This window comes from Equus quagga, unplaced genomic scaffold (assembly GCF_021613505.1).
Source record: "Equus quagga isolate Etosha38 unplaced genomic scaffold, UCLA_HA_Equagga_1.0 146_RagTag, whole genome shotgun sequence".
In the NCBI taxonomy this organism is placed as follows: Eukaryota; Metazoa; Chordata; class Mammalia; order Perissodactyla; family Equidae; genus Equus; species Equus quagga.
This window is the reverse complement of record NW_025796728.1, coordinates 3,846,378-3,863,842: the sequence shown is the minus strand read 5'-3', so window position 1 is coordinate 3,863,842 and position 17,465 is coordinate 3,846,378. Positions and strand designations below refer to the sequence as shown.

Here is a 17,465-nt window from a genome sequence, read left to right as displayed (position 1 = left end):
ACCCAAGCGTCTCAAATTCTTCCTGTCTTCTAAGGTCACTGTACCCCTTAAAATTTAAATAAAACAACTAGAACTCCCTCTTGTTTATAATATTCCTAGAGAAAGGGGGCTGATCACCTCTTGCCCTGAATTTGTGCCCCCCCCCCCCATAATTTGCAATCCCAGCTGGTCACACTGCCTCGTTTGCCATCTTTTCTCTGGGCACCTCCCCTCAGGCATAGACATTCCTCTCCAAGTCCCCAAACCCTGTTAATAGAGGCTGGTGGGCACAACAGACTTTCATTAAGGGCAGGAAGGTAATACAGAACAGAGATTTTCATCACTTTTTATGGGTTGGCATTTATAGAAAATGATACTATTTGTACAGCCCAATGAGGTAAACTGATTGATCTATATGGGGCTTGGTATAAAATTTCATTGCATTTTCTTTATATAACAGAATTATAATAAATTTTAAAATTCAAAGTGTTGAAGATATTAAAAACTCCGACTTTATATAAAATTTATTTATAAAAAATTTAAATTTTTCTTGAGTGTCTCTTACTAGCTTTGGCAAATATTTTTTCTAATATAATTTTTTATATTGAGATATAATTTATGTGCTGTAAAATTTACTTTGTTTAAAGTAAAGACCCCTTTTTGGTGGTTTTAGTAGAGTTGTACAACCATCATCACTATCTAATTTCAGGACATTTTCATCACCCCAAATAGAAACCCTGTACCCGTTAGCAGTCACTTGCCATACTCCTCTCTCCCCAGCTCTGGATTTACCTATTCTGGGTATTTCACAGAAATGGAATTATACAATATATGGACTGTTGTATCTGGTCTCTCTCTATGAACATTTTTATATGAGGTTTTATGTTTGAAACGGCTACATATAATTTTGGATAAATGTAATGATTTCTTCAAATTCTTGATAATTACCGTCAATGAGAAACTATTTTTACAACTGTACCAGAATTTGCAAGAGTTGAAATTCTATGTAAAGACTCTAATAGCCCTTCCTTTAATTAATTGAGCCATATAAAATTGCCATTTTTGGATGTCAAAACTAGCTGAATATTGGCAGTTGCATATGGTTCAACCTAATATTTCACTGAGTGATGTAAAATTGAAATTCTTTGTGACAATGGGGATGGATTTTTAATCCAATTCAATTTTTCATGTCGAGTTCTAATTTCCAGAACATATGTCCTAAGCAGCAACAGACCCCCACAGTGGAAAATGGGGAGAAGTATCCAAGATATGTGGAAAAAGAGAACCAGGACCAGGCCTGGAGCTGTGCTTGCTTTGGCCTCCTCACCAGCCCCACCAAACATTCTCTCAAGCTAGTAGCTGAGCTCTTTGGGAACCTGGAACACAGATCCCTCATCAGCTCCATGGGTTCCTGGTCCCTGGTGAGCTCCAGACCCCCAGGCCCCATGCAGCCACACTCGGGGCTGAGAGATAGTTATCTTGCAGCACACCCATAGCCTGTTGGAATACTGAACCACAGAAAAGGAAACAGCTTGGAAGAGGATATTACATATCAGTTTCTTAAAGCCGCTTAGCCGTACCTACTCAGGGAATTTGTCATTGACCTTCTTCCACCTCTGGCCCAAAGTTGTGTGCCATTCCTTAGAGGCTGGATCGATCTTCTCTCCTCATAGAGCTGTCGTCCATCTTCTCACTTTTCCAAAGCCACCAAACTCCTGCCTTCTCTGGTCAACAGGGGAAAAACATGATAACCAGAGAAATGTATACTTCTTTGTCCCAATTAGATCTGAATTCAGACAAAAGCTCTGGGGCCTACTTTTGTCTAAGGGACTGATGAATTATCTTTCCTAAACTAAAGGGCCATCGATCCATGTGAGGAATTCTGCTACTGTCCTATTAACAGTGTTTTCTATCACATTACAAACAGGATCAAGAAGGAGTTGATGGACATATCCAGAACTCTGGGACCAGCTTGTTTCTCCGCCATTATGGAGCTTCCCTTTCTGAAATTCTGTGTGATCATTGTATTTCAAGGATTTTTATAAGATTAAAAGCCACCCTGTTCTCATATGGAAGGAAGTGATTCAGCTAATATAAAGGAAAGGAGATGTAATTCCTCTTTTCAAGAAAAGCACACACATAAAATTAAGGCCTAAGTTTACAAGTGGTATTAAGGACGTATATATTCTTGTTGTTTCTAAAAAATATAGAATTTCTACTCTCAACAAGGCAGTTATAATCATAGCATGGTTTTACCTTCCCCCAACAAAAATCATTCAATACTCACCTTCCTAATTCATTGAAAGCTGTGCTGAATAGTCCTCAATAGAATGTGGGTTCTCAGGTCGTTCACCTACTAGCTGTGTCATCTTGAGCGAGTTGCTTTATCTCTCTGCACCTCATATTTCTCATCTCTAAATGAACACTGAACTCATAGGGCCAATAAGAGGGCTAAGTGAGGTAATAGATGTGAACGACTTAGAACAGTGCCTAACACTGAAATGTTTTACTAGTGCTTAGCAAATGTTAAGGAAGGAAACAATGAGAAAGAGAAAAAAATCTGGTGACGATGTTACTAAAATCAGGGCTCATATACATGGGATAAGCCCTTATTACCTGAAGCATTGATCTCTCCTTTTTTTGTCCAAAATTTAGTCAGGAAGCCCATCCTGGGAAACACTATCCTTATCTGTGCTTGAGTTACACTCTGATAATAAGTACAGAGAAGAAGAAATGGTTGATTACGAATCATGAAAAATCAGATTGTGTGTCCCTTTAGGAAACACTGTTGTATGTAAACTATTTTGAGGCAAACAAACAAAAACATTGTTTTCTGTGTTATATGTTAAAGCAGCAGCCTGAAAGAATGAATATTTCTCTTTCACATATAACTGGATAAGAAGTATCATCCATCATAAGAATCATGCTTACTGTCTTTTAAAAGTGTTTTCTGATAAATTCTTAGCCCACTGCTGCCATGCTAATCTTTGACTGTTTGAGAAAATAGAGGGGAGAGTAGAAGTCAGTGACTTGATAACTATCATTCATTAAGCACCTATTATTTGCTTTACCCAGTGATAAGCACCTCAGCTACATGACTCAATGTAATCTTAATAACACTGAGGTAGATATTATTGTATTCATTTTACCTGTGGGGCTTAGAGATGGTACCCAAGATCGTATATCTAGAAACTTTCAGAGCTAAGGTTTAAAGCTGGGTGAAACATAGGCATGGGACTACTATGCCATATGTTTCCTACTGGCGATTAATTACGAAGCTATAAGTTTAAGATACTAATTACAAATAATTTTCCAGTTAGAAAAGATGAAATGTCTTTCATCTACATTATATACTTTGAATATTAATTTTTTAAAAATTTCGTGAGAAGATAGGTACATAAAAATTGAATATATTTCTGAAATTACAAGAAAGTAAATCTATTTTAAGTTTGGCAATGACTATGAATTACTACTTATATTTCAATAGCTAATGTGCTAAATCAAAGATTTTATGGTTTGGGTTGTTTTTTTCTTCCTACAAAATGGAAATAACCCTTAGGAGAAAAGGGGTTAGGGAAACATTTACAAAAACAAACAAACTGAAGCCCACTTTAATAGTGGTTATTTGAATGACCATTCATAAGTATTAATTTTTAAAACTTGATTATACCATTTAAATCATAAATAGGACACATGCTCCTTTCATTCAGTCAAATGATACAAACACAAATAGAAAGGTAGTAATGACCCTTTGCTCTTCCCTCCTTGTCCTCTCAGTAAACAATTTTATGTATCTTACCACATATTTTCTGCATTTGTATTAAATATGCAAATATGTAAAGAATATATATAAAGATAAGCTGTATTACAAAATGTTTCACATTATTCTGCTACTGTACTTTTTCTACTTAAATGTATTGTAGATTTTCCTCTAAGGCAATAAATTCAATCGTAGCCAGTGATTCTCAACCCTCACTGCAGATGAGAATCACTTGAGGAGCTTTAAAAAGAAAAGGAAAGAAAATGCCAGAGCCCCACCTCCAGAGACTGCAGTTTAATTGGCCTGGGTGGGGCCTTGGCATCAAGCTCCCCAGTTGACTGATGGGCAGCTAGTTAGAACCACTGATTTAAGCAATCCAAACAGGCTGCAAATACCAGCTCCCTGCCTGAGTTGTCCTGGTATGTGTCCTCCCACCAAGGCCCTGGGATTACAGCATCAGGGCTGACTGTGGAAACTCTGGGAGGCCTATCTTACATTTTGTCTGCTCAAGAAGGTTGGCTGTCAAGAAGGAATTTGTTTCATTTTTTTTTTTAAAGAAATTTTTCCTTTTTCTCCCAAAGCCCCCCAGTACATAGTTGTGTATTTTCAGCTGTGGGTCCTTCTAGTTGTGGCATGTGGGATGCCGCCTCAGCGTGGCCTGACGAGTGGTGCCCTGTCTGCACCCAGGATTCAAACCAGTGAAACCCTGGGCCGCCGCAGCAGAGCGTGGGAACTTAACCACTCGGCCACGGGGCCGGCCCCGAATTTGTTTCATTTTAAATCATATTAGGGACAGTCACTGCAAAAAGTGCTACGAGGGCCAGGAATTTCAGAGGCCATGTGAAAGACAGTCTGCTCTGCCAGGCTGAGTTTATTCCCGGAGTCTACTAAACTGAAGAGATTTGCCCTTGCCTGCAGTAGGAGGTTTCCCAAATCAGCCTTTGCAGGAAGCCACACCCAGAACTTGTTTCTCCCCGTCTGGGAGAGGCACCTTCTCCGTGGGTGCAGAACTCGTTTGGCCTCTCCAGCCTGGTCTGGGAGAGTTTACAAGTCTCCTGAGCAGCTCCACGTGTCTGTCTGAGTGAGCTCTTCGCTACTAGTGAAACATTTGTATGACCATTTAGTTTTCTTCACTCTCGCTACACATTTGGGAAACATTTGAGAAAATGGAAGATGGCTGTACAAAACAGGAGAGTTGTGGAAGTTTTCGCCCTTCTTTTATTTTTGTTTCAGTGGGATAAAAAATTGGCAGTGAGTGGTGAGTAGGTTTTGGTCTGAATTACTGCCCCCGTTGGTTCTGCCTTCTCAGGATGTCCTTCCCCTTTCTCAAAGCACTTAGTCGGTCAGCAGTTTTGAGAGAACAGAAAAGTTGCTGGAATTTTTTTAGGAGTAAAAAATTTTTTTAAAGCTGTTTTAAGCTAACAGATCATGGCAGGTGTATGGACAAAGCCACATTATACTGAGGGAGGAAGGGAATAGAAGGTCAAGGAGTGGGAAAAAGAATCAGAATTGTGGTCTTTTTCTTCAGTTTCTTTTCTAGTTTAAAACAATAACATTAAATGTTTAGATTTGATTCCTTTTCCCTCCAAAAAATAATTGTCAAACATTTCAAGTCTGGGTAAATGGGTGAACTGTTAAACAGAATTTTTGCAAAACGACAACGACAACGAACCAAACCCTCAACAGCAAGCAATCTGTACTGTAACGTGAAAGTCAGAGGTGGGACTGTAAAGGCTCCAGGACCCTGGGGCATCTGCGCTGGGCAGACTGGCAGCTCTGTCCAACAGCTGGAGCTGGGAAGCCCCAGCTGCCAGGCCCGCCCCCGCCCATGGCGTCACAGGAGGCGGGGCTTCCGGCGATTGGCTGCTCGCGGAAGCTTGGGCTGCTCTGGAGCCGGGAGGAGTGGGGAGGGGCAGGAGGAGAGGAAGCAGGAGGAGGCGAGGGCGGCGGAGGAGGAGGAGGTTGCCGGCTCTGCCCCGGGTCTGGCTCCGGCTCCGGTTCTGGCTTCTGAGTTTGGGAGCTGTGTGAGAAGTGATTTTTTTTTTTCAACCCCCAAAGGCAAGTGGCTGGCGTAGAAGCATAAGCCGCCTCCACTCTCCGGATTTTTGCTTGGTTCTTCTTTTGCACCTTGGGACCCGTGACCGTCATGCTGTGATGTGTGCCGAGGGAGGAATTGGTAAGGGTGAACGAGAGAACCCCTTTGACTATTTCCCTGCCTTATGTTTCACTACCCACTCTCTTTTCCTCTTTCTCTATTTCTTCTCTGTCTCTCTCTTCCCCTCTTCCTCTCCCCCTCCCCCAATAATTGTGTTCAGGTTTGATGAAGTGCCTCAAAACTAGTTTAGGGCTGATGAGCTTAAAAAACAAAACAAAAAAAAAGGAGAAACTCGCCATTTTCAGTCACTTGATTTGAAAAGAGAAATTATTTTATCTATTTTTAATGCTGGGTTTTGTGAGAAGGTAAATTATGCACACACACATACACACACACACACCCCCACCCACCCCTTTGTCATATTGTGAAATCTGCAGTTTAAGGTGATTTAAGGTCTGTCTCAAAGTTAACGAAGAGAATGGGGATTATTTCCTGAGGAAGAAAAACGGTGTTTGCATTGGAGCTTGCTCAAAAATAGTTTTTAAAGGAGCACTACAAAAAAGCCCGCGTTCTTCCTGGCAGACACTAACTTTGCAGAACTTAATTGTTGTTTGGGGCACCCTTCATCTTTCATTATAAAACATAGAGTTATACTTTACAATGTACGGCAGAGAGACTTCTGGGTGGTAAGTGAAGCCCTCCAGCCTGGAGGGTCGAGCACCCTGTGCTTTTAGAAAAGATATGTTTAAACTACTCCTAATCATAAGGGCATGTTAACTCAGGTATTTAGAACGTTATCTAAATAAGACCAAAGTTTCTTCGTGCTTCTTTTCACACTAGTTTTTTGCAAGGAGAAAAACAATCCTGTACTCTGAGAGCAAGCCTCTGACTAAGTGTCCTTAAAAAATGGACCCACAAGGATAGGGTCTCCTTATCCACCAATAAATGTTACTGTATCAGAAAGTAACTCCAGAGGATATAATTATTTTTAATTTGGGTGGGTCACATTTCTGTGAAGAATACCATCATAAAAAAAAAAGTCTTTGTTGGCTTGTTTAAGATGAAGGTAACAGAGTAAACTCATTCAGTGCCGTGGTGTGAGCCCTCACTTCAATCTACCCCAATAGGTAATGTCTCCTCCTTCTGGACTCTTTTCTATTCTTAGTACAAATACATATTACATACCTACATTGAGATAGTTTTTATCAAAATGAGATCATACCATATATGTTGAAAAACTAGGCAACATTCAAAATTTTAAGTAATTTAAAAAATAACATTGTAACTGCTAATTTAACATTTGTTAAATTGTATGGAAAAGATGGAGAATCTAAGTCTAATACAGGGTGTCAGGAATGTTTGACCTTTACATAGCAAGAACTGAATACTTTTTCAGTTACTTAGTGATTAAATGGAAATTGAATAGGATATCATTTATTTTGATGTTAGTGTTGACCTAAATAAAGAGGTAAACAGTTGGCAACCTCAAAATTGTCAAAAAGATGAGTTTCTTTGGGAATAGCAGAGGAATTGAAATTCAGGATAGGCAGATTGTAGTAAGCCACAGACAAGTCTGTGGAGGGTTTGGGGTAGGCTGTATTTATGGGCACAGAATGTAAAGAGAGGAGAGTTCAGTTAGAGTGTGTTAAAATCAAAAACAAATGGAGAACAGCTTTGAAAATTCCCCTGAAACACAAAACCAATCCAATCATACAAAGCTCAATTATGCTTCTTTTTCCAGACCAACCTGACCTGGGTCATTTTTGTTCATGCCTGTGGTGATCATAAGTAGAACTTCCCAAGGTTGATATGAAGCAACCCCTGGCTAACTCCCAATCATTTAATAAAATTCCAATATTATCAGTTTTCTGTAAATTAGGAATTTATGGGAAATGAGTCTCAGTCCTTAAGTTTCGTTTTCCTTAGGGTACCTGCATGAGATTTTCCATTTTGTATTCTCTGGTTCCATTTTAGGTTGAACATCTTTCACATCTGCAAAGGAAGGAAATGCTCAGAATTTGATTATAATGTATAACAAGACAGAGATGACTCATTTGTTAGACAAATGCACTTCTTAGAGTCACTTTTTAAAATTGAGATAAAAAATGTCCACATATTCAAACCTTCATTACATGTCTTATTTATTGTCTGATCTAGTTGGAAGCAGTCTTTTTAAATGAGGGAAAATCAAAGAAAATGCCACAAGCAAGATCACTTGGGGATTCTCAGAATCCAATGCATCAGTGAAGATAAATCTAATAGCTTGTCAGTGCTTGAAAAAAGGAGAATCTGTTTATCAGTGCTTCGAACAATTGTGTGTACGCTGAATGCTATCACCATTCCTGGTGAATAGTTACAGCACTGAGCCCCTCTCCTTAAATCTTAGAAGAGGTTGTGAATATGTATTCTCTTGAAAACATTATTCCCTTCCTTTTATCTTTGATGGATTTGTTTCATTTCAGAAATCATCTTAGCTATAGAAACAATACTTTTCACAAAACTAATCGCTATTAGAGTAAGAAGTAATAGTGATGCTAGTTTCGTAAGAGTTGCAGCCTTAATGGAATCTTCTTTTATGCTACTCAATGAAGGGTTTATTCACGCAACTATTTGAGGTAATGGTATGAGAATATGTATCAAAACCTGTAAATGTGTGTAGCCCTTGACTCAGTAATCCAGGGTCTAGAAATGTATGCTAAGGAAATCAAGTGAATTCCATTGGAAGATTTATAAATGTGTTCATTACAGTGTTGTCTGTAAGATGGGAAAAATTAGAAACAAAATAAAGCCTGCATTAGCAAAGTATTTAAATAAATTAATGTACTGTATATCAATATTGATAAATTTCAGTTTCCAAAATATTTTTGAAAAAATTTCATGACTTAGAAAGATCCTTGTATTGAGTGAAAAAAGCAAGATTTAATACTATATTATCTTTAATGTGTAAAATATAATTTTCACATAAATACATATAAAATATCATTTACTCAGTGAATATTTATTAAACTTTTACAATATATCAGGCATCATTCTAAATTAATAAACATTGAACAACACTGAACAAGACTGTTGCACTTCCTGTTTGTACACAAGTTCTGTTTGTATCAATGGATATATCCACTGACATTTCATGTACGGAAAAAAGTTGGATTTCTAGGTGGTAGAGTTATAGCTTTTTATTTCTTTATATTTCTCCTGATATCCCCAAATCTTGTATAGCAACTATTCTTATTATAATCCCAAAAATACCATTTTGAAAAATATCACCAAGAAATACCATAACCTAAATTAAAAGACAACCTCTAAGCTCTATATTTTATATGCCAATTTACCCCTTTCAAAAGATATCATAAAAAACAGTGAGAGACGGATGAACACCACTATAAAAAATGATCCCCAATGAAAAATGGACATACATGGGCAATTCACAAAGAAAAAAACGGAGTTTTCTAAGGTTGAGGGTAGAGGGATGTTAACCTCCCAATAATCAGTGAATACTCAGCATAGCAATAAGTTACCATGTTTTCACACGTCACGTTAACATACATGGAAAGCAAATCAAAATGTGTGAGGTTGTTGGGAAGACTAATGATATGGAAAAATGTTCTTGATATGAGGAATGAAAAAGTAAATAACAAAATATCCTACTTTTGGGGCCGGCCCAGTGGCGCAGCGGTTAAGTGCACACGTTCCGCTTCAGTGGCCTGGGGTTCCCCGGTTTGGATCCCAGGTGCAGACACGGCACCGCTTGGCAAGCCATGCTGTGGTAGGCATCCTGCATATAAAGTAGAGGAAGATCAGCACGGATGTTAGCTCAGGGCCAGTCTTCCTCAGTAAAAAGAGGAGGATTGGCAGTAGTTAGCTCAGGGCTAATCTTACTCAAAAAAAAAAAAAAATCCTACTTTTGAAAAAAAATCCAGTCTATACACAGAAACTACTTTATTGGTGGAGAAGAAACCAAATGTTAATCGTACTTATGTTTGGGTGGTGAGATTATAGGTGATTTCTAATTTTTCTCTTGGTATTAATCTGTAGTTTCTAAAATTTCTACAGTGAATATATTTTAGTTATCGGGGAAAAAAGCCGCTATCCTAATAAAGCAATTCGTCCTAGAATGAAGAGCACATAGATGATATTATCTTAACCCCCTTTCACAAAGCATCCACAGTCTCATTGTCTGGATTTCCGTGTTAGGTGTCATTGTTCTGAATTGTATTTGCTGGTGAGAACATTTGGATTATAAGGGAAATCACAAGATAAAACTTATTCTAGTCACATTCACTCTTCTACCCCCAGCTGTTTCCTGAAAAAATAAGCAATGTTGGACTGATTTGAGCTTTATTCCTCTTCATTTCCTGTTGATCACATCTGCTAGGATCTCTTGCTGATAGGCATTAATTAAAAACTCTATTTTTCTAAAATCTACTTATTCAATTTAAGGCCTTTCTGAATGAAGAAGATGAGTACAACTACATTTCTGTTAGCAAAATAAACTTATAAAATTTCAACTCTTTATGTCAGATAGGTAATTAAAAAAATCATAATATCTTGGGATTCGGCCTGGTGGCACAGTGGTTAAGTTCGCATGTTCGGCTTCGCTGGCCCGGGGTTCGCTGGTTCGGATCCTGGGTGTGGACATGGCACCGCTTGGCGGGCCATGCTGTGGCAGGCGTCCCACATGTGGGGTAGAGGAGGATGGGCACGAATGTTGGCTCAGGGCCAGTCTTCCTCAGCAAAAAGAGGAGGATTGGTGGCGGATGTTAGTTCAGGACTAATCTTCCTCAAAAAAAAAAAAAATCATAATATCTTGGTTATGAGAAGGAAGGTAAAAATCATTTTTAAGTTATACAATAATGTTGTGAAGTCTTTTTCTTCAATTTATAGTACTCATAATGGCTTAGCACTATTTTTAAACTTCTCATTCCCCTTATAGACTATATGAAGGTTATAGTTAAAAAGGTTATCTATGAAGGTTATAGTTAAAAATCTCAATTATAATATCCTTTCTTTTTCACTAAAGTCTTTCCTAGAAAGGTGTACTTAGATGTTTTCATCACAAAGATTCTCTCTACTTACTTCTGATGTCCTTTAGCCAACAAATCAACTTTTCTACCTTGCCAGGTTAGAAAAATGCCTGAATCTGAAGCATTATTATGTTTTTAAGGTTCCTAAACCAAGGACTGAGAGAAAAGTGCAGTGCTTTCAATGGAGCAAGGGAATTATGAAATTTCTTACCCTGAGACCTAAACTGGCTTTCTTCTCCCAAATGGTCACATTTGCTTTGAGCTGGGCTGGTACAAAAGGGGAGGTATGCTGGTCCCCAGAGCCCAATTTGTCACATATTTTTTGCCTGCTTGATTTGGGTCGTGGTTGGGATGGCTGGGTGATGACAGGAGTGTGTGGATAAGGAATGTAGTATTAAAGATGCTGTATTGGCAAGAGGCGGAGGAAGGCAGTGATAGAGCCCTGTGGGGAATATGAGAGTGTGGCTCATGCCAAGTTGTTGCAGTGTGGCCCTTGCCAGCCATTGGTGTTGCTGTTGTTACAAAGGTGCACTCAGAGATGCCTTTAGAAATCCCTACTCCTTGTTAGATTCCTGTAAACTGTATTCTGAAGCACGTTACTCAGTGTTTCCAGTCTAGTCTCCCTGGCTTTTCTCCCCCATTCCATTGTGTCTTTCGTACTTCTTGCAAAGAAATCTTTTAAATGTCTATATCATACCACACCCTCTCAAATATCTTTGATGATTTCCCATTTCCTTAAACTAAGGATAAATTCTTCATCTTAGTAAGGACTTATGTGGTCCTAACATAGATTTCCATCTTAATGTCCCATTACTCCTTAATTTGTATTTGAAACGCCAGCCATGTTGAACTACTCAGTGTTACTTAAATGGACGCAGGGTTTTCCAGCCTCCCCACCTTAACTCATAATATTTCCTTCTCTAAAATCTACAAATCTCTCCTGTCAGATTCTAGACGTTTTCCAAGGCTCATTTAAAATGCTCTCTCTTCCAGGAAGCCCACCGTCTTTTCCCTTTCCGGTTTCCAACCTCATGTGATGCCTTCTCCTAGGACTTTCTACTTCCCTAAATTTACATACTTCATGATTACCCTAGTGTTATCTTTTTTGTTGGATTGAGTATTTTGATCTCTTCTGTGCACTTTTATTCATTTTCAAAGTGCCCAGCACTGTGCCTAAGGCAAGGTAAAATAAATGAACCCTAGCAAGTAAGTTCCTAGAAGGCAGAGATGTTGTCTTTTGTTCTCTGATTTATCTCTGTTGTCTTTAACAATGCTTGGCATATAATAGGAGTCAACAAACAGTTGAAACAATGAAATTATTGAGCACTTTCAGTGTGTTAGGCATGGTGCATTATTTAATAAACCTCCTTACAAAACTGAGTGAGGTAGGTGATGTTATTTCCATTTTACAAATGTGGAAACTGAGGCTTACAGAGGCTAAGAGCTTGTGATATGCAGCTGATTGTGAATCTGACCAAGCATCATCATTTGAACTTGTTAGAGCTTATGTTAATGCAGATGTATTTGCTCCTGTTTTGAAATAGCTGATTATATTATCACTTCTTATTCAAAATAGATGTATTTTGGAGGGTGGGTAGTATTGAATAAGTAATGAAAGCTTTTTATAGCTGTTTTGATTACTATAGGTTTGTAGTATACTTTGAAATCAGAGAGTATGATATCTCCAGCTTTGTTCTTTTCTTTCAGGATTCTTTGGCTATTCAGGATCTTTTGGTCCATATGTTTTAGGATTCTTTGTTCTATTTCCATGAAAAAAATATCCTTGGGACTTTGATTGGGATTGCAGTGAATCTGTAGATCACATTAGGTAATATGGACATTTAAGCTATGTTAATTCCTCCAATCCGTGAGCACAAAATATCTTTCCATTTCTTTGTGTCTTCAATTTCTTTCAACAGTGTCTTCGAGTTTTCGGTGTACAGGTCTTTCACCTCCTTAGTTAAATTTATTCCTAGGTATTTTAGTTTTGTTGCGATTATAACTGGGATTGTATTTTTGATTTCTCTTTCTGCTTGTTGTTGTTGCTATATAGAAACACAACTGATTTTTAATGTTGATTTTGTGCCCTGCAACTTTACTGTATTCATTTATTGTTTCTAATAGTTTTTTGGTGGATTCTTTCAGGTTTTTTAAATATATAAAATCATGTCATCTGCAAATAGTGGCAATTTTCTTCTTCCCAATTTGGATCCCTTTTATTTCTTTTTCTTGCTTAACTGCTGTAGCTAGGATTTCCAATACTATGTTAAATAAGAGCGGTGAGAGTAGACATCCTTGTCGTATTCCTGTTCTTAGAGGGATAGCTTGCAGTTTTTCCCTGTTGAGTATGGTGTTAGCTGTAGGTTTGTCATATGTGGCCTCTATTATGTTGAAGTACTTTCCTTCTGTAGCCATTTTATTGAGAGTTTTTATCATAAGTGGATGCTGAATCTTGTCAAATGTTTTCTCTGCATCTATTGAGATGATCATGTGATATTTATTCTTCATTTTGTTATTGTGGTGTATCACATTGATTGATTTGCAGATGTTGAATCATCCCTGCATCCCTGGAATATATGCCACTTGATCATGATGTATGATCCTTTTAATGAATTGTTGTATTCTACTCACTAATACTTTCTTGAGGATTTTTGCATTTATGTTCATCAGTGTTATTGGCCTGTAATTTTCTTTTTATGTGGTGTCCTTGTCTGGTTTTGGTATTGGGATAATGTTGGCAACGTAAAATGAGTTGGGAAGCCTCCCATGCTCTTACACTTTTTGGAAAAGTTTGAGAGGGATAGTTATTTAAATCTTCTTTGAAAGTTTGGTAGAATTCACCAGTGAAGCCGTCTAGTCCTGGACTTTTGTTTGTTGGAGGTTTCTGATTACTGCTTCATTCTTCTTACTAGAATTGAGGAAGATGGGCATGGATGGTAGTTCAGGGCCAGTTTTCCTCAGCAAAAAGAGGAGGATTGGCAGTGGATGTTAGCTCAGGGCTAATCTTCCAAAAAAAAAAAAAATTAGAATTTCCAGCAATAGACAGATAATAAGGAAAAAATTTTCAGTTACCAGGACTTTCTCTGGTACTTCTCCCATAACAACAGCAGGCTTACTACATTCCATAGTGAGCTTGCTGTATTCCAGAGACCATGCTAATTATTCTGTTTATCAATCCATTTATCAATCCGTTTAATACTCATAGGAAAGAAGCTGGTACTATTATTCCTATTTTGTGGATATGAAAACTGAGGTTGAGAGATGTACATTGCCAAAGGCATCAGGCTATCAGAGTTGATAGAACTGTGATTGAAAACCAGTTCTCTCTGGCTTTTTACAATTTTCAAATGAGTTTAGGTACATAACTAATTCACTGCTCTAGAATAAGTATAAAGTTTTATGTTATTACAATCCACTCCAATGATCAATGAGAATCAAGAACTAAATGCACAGATAATCTTCATTTGGGAGGAATGAGAAATGCACATTAAATAGGTCTAAAATGCTAGGTTTGTCCCAACTGATAAAATGCCAGCAAACTCACTGGGTACAGTAACAATTGAACTACTTAGAGTTTAAAAGCTGTTTCAGATCAGAGGGTCATGAGATTTGCACTTCAAAAACATTGCTCCAGATGCTGGATGGAGAACTACTTAGAGGCAAGAATGAATACAGGTGGGCCAGGTGGAAGGCCATTGCTGTAATCCTGGTAAAAGTTGACAACATCCTGAACTAAGACTTTAAGTTTGGATTTGGTATTTCAGCCTATATATTAATATCCCATTTTTGCCCTATCCTGGGAACTATCTGATAGAAGATACTATACAGCAAACAAATGTTTTCTTTTTCCAATATTTTCAGATTTTCTATTTCTTCTTGATTCAGTTTTGGAAGATTGTTTGATTCTTAGAGTTTATCCATTTCTTCTGGGTTATCCAATTCATTGACATAGATCTTTTCATAGTATTCTCTTATAATCCTTTGTTTTTCTGTGGTATCTGTTGTAATTTCTCCTCTTTTGTTTTTGATTTTCTTTGAGCCTTCTCTCTTTTTTTGTTAGTAAGTTTAGCTAAATGTTGTCAGTTTTGTTTATCTCTTCAAAGGTAGTTTCATTGATCTTTTCTATTGTCTTTTCAGTCTCTATTTCATTTATTTCCACTCTCATTTTTATTACTTTCTTGCTTCTACTGACTTTGGGCTTAATTTGTTCTCTTTTTTTCTAGTTCCTTTAGGTACAATGTTAAATTTTTTTATTTGAGATTTTTCTTGTTTGTTGAGGTAGGCCTGTATTGCTATGAATTTCCCTCTTAGTACCACTTTTGCTGCATCCCATAAGAGTTGGTATGTTGTGTTTTCATTTTCATTTGTCTCCAGGTATTTTTTGATTTCTCCTTTGATTTCTTCATTGATCCAGTGGTTGTTCAGTAGCATGTTGTTTAGTTTCCACGTATTTGTGACTTTCTCAGCTTTTTTCTTGTAGTTAATTTCTAGTTTCATAGCACTGTAGTCAGAAAAGATGCTTGATACGATTTCAGTTGTCTTGAATTTACTGAGGCTTGCCTTGTTTCCCAACATATGGTCTATCTTAGAGAATGTTCCATGTGTACTTGAGAAGGATGTGTATTCTGCTGTTTTTGGATGGAATGTTCTCTATATATCTATTAAGTCCATCTGGCCCAGTGTTTCCTGTGAGGCCATGTTTCCTTGTTGACCATCTGTCTGGATGATCTATCCATTGATGTAAGTGAGATGTTGCAGTCCCCTACTGTTATTGTGTTGCTGTTAATTTCTCCCTATAGGTCTGTTAATAGTTGATTTATATACTTTGGTGCTCCTCTGTTAGGTGCATATATATTAATAAGGGTTATGTCCTCTTGGTGGAATGTCCCTTTTATCATTATATACTGCCCCTCTTTGTCTCTCATTATCTTTTTTACCTTGAATTCTGCTTTGTCTGATATAAGTATGTCTGTTTGCTTTCTTTTCGTTGCCATTTGCTTGGAGTATCAGCTCCTATCCCTTCACTCTGAGCCTATGTTTGTCTTTAGATCTGAGATGGGTCTCCTGGAAGCAGCATATTTTTGGTTTTTGTTTTTTAATCCTTCCAGCCATTCTGTGTCTTTTGACTGGTGAATTCAATCCATTTACATTTAGGGTGATTATTGATATATAAAGACTTAATACTGCCATTTTGTCTTTTGCTGTCTGATTTACATTGTTTCTTTTTCCTTGTATTTACTTCTGCCATTTGAGTTTGGGGGTTTTCTGTAATGTGTTTCTTAGTTTCCTCTTTTTTTGTGTTTCATGACTCTGCTCTGAAATTTTGTTTTGTGGTTACCATGAGGTTTGTATAAAAGGTCTCATAGGTAAGATAGTCCTTTTTCTGCTGATAACATCTCTCTTCATTTGCATATGCAGGTTCTGTCTTTTTTCCTTCCCCCTCTATGTTTTGTTATCATAAATTATCCCTTTTTGTATTGTGAGTTCATTGTATTGTATTGTATTGTATCTATTGTACTGTGAGTTCAAATTGAAGTAGTTCTAATTATTTTTGATAGTTCCTTTCCCTTTAAACTTTGTGTTATAATTGTTTACTAACCTATTCTGATATAGAGTTGCAATTTTGTGATTCTGTCTATTTATCACCTTGCTCAAATCTTTGTATACCTTTGTCTTTTTGTTTCAGGTAGGATGGCTTTTTTCAACATTTCTTGTAAAGAAGTTCTAGTGGGGATGAACTCACTCAGCATTTGTTTGTCTAGGAAAGCCTTTATTTCTCCTTCATATCTGAAAGATAACTTTGCTGAATAGAGTATTCTTGGCTGACAGTTTTTATCTTTCAATATTTTGAATATATCATCCCATTCTCTCTTGGCCTCTAGAGTTTCTGCTGAGAAATCTGCTGATAGCCTAGTGGGGGTTCTCTTGTAGGTCATTGGGTTTTTTCCCCTGGCTTTTAGCATTCTTTCTTTGTCATTGACCTTTGACAGTATTATTATCACGTGTCTTGGAGGTCATTTTGTATTGAGATCATTGAGTGTTCTGTTAGCTTCATGGATTTGTATATCTAGTTCTTTCCCAAGATTTGAGCAGTTCTCAGCTGTTGATTCTTTGAATAAGTTCTCTGCTCCCTTCTCTCTTCTCCTTCTGGGATAAACATTATCCTTATGTTGATCTTTCTAATAGAGTTGGATAGTTCTCATAGAATTTCTGCATTTTTTATAAGTCTCTTAGTTCTTTCTCTTCTTCTACCTACATCATTTCTAGGTTTCCATCTTCAAACTTGCTAATTCTCTCTTCCATATGATCTGCTATATTCCCAGTTCTTTCTAATGCATTCTTCATCTCCTTAAGTTCTTCAGATCCAGAATTTCTGTTTGGTTCTTTTTTAGAGTTTCAATCTCTTTGGGAAAGTATTCCTTCTGTCCATTAATTTTATTCCTGAGCTCATTGAACTACCTTTCTTTTTTTGTGAGGATGATTAGCCCTGAGTTAACATCTACTGCCAATCTTCCTCTTTTTGCTGAGGAAGACTGACTCTGAGCTAACATCGTACCCATCTTCCTCTGCTTTATACGTGGGATGCCTACCCAGCATGGCTTGCCGT

At 37.5% G+C, this 17,465-nt stretch overlaps 1 protein-coding gene across 1 annotated transcript in view; it reads left to right on the top strand.

The window, feature by feature from the left end:
* Positions 1-5,696: 5,696 nt before the first annotated feature.
* LOC124232946 (phospholipid-transporting ATPase VD-like) overlaps positions 5,697-17,465 on the top strand; it is a 109,784-nt gene continuing 98,015 nt past the window's right edge. The window contains exon 1 of the mRNA XM_046649903.1: positions 5,697-5,915. The gene's annotated coding sequence lies outside the window, so the exon portion shown is untranslated. The remainder of the gene's footprint in view (positions 5,916-17,465) is intronic.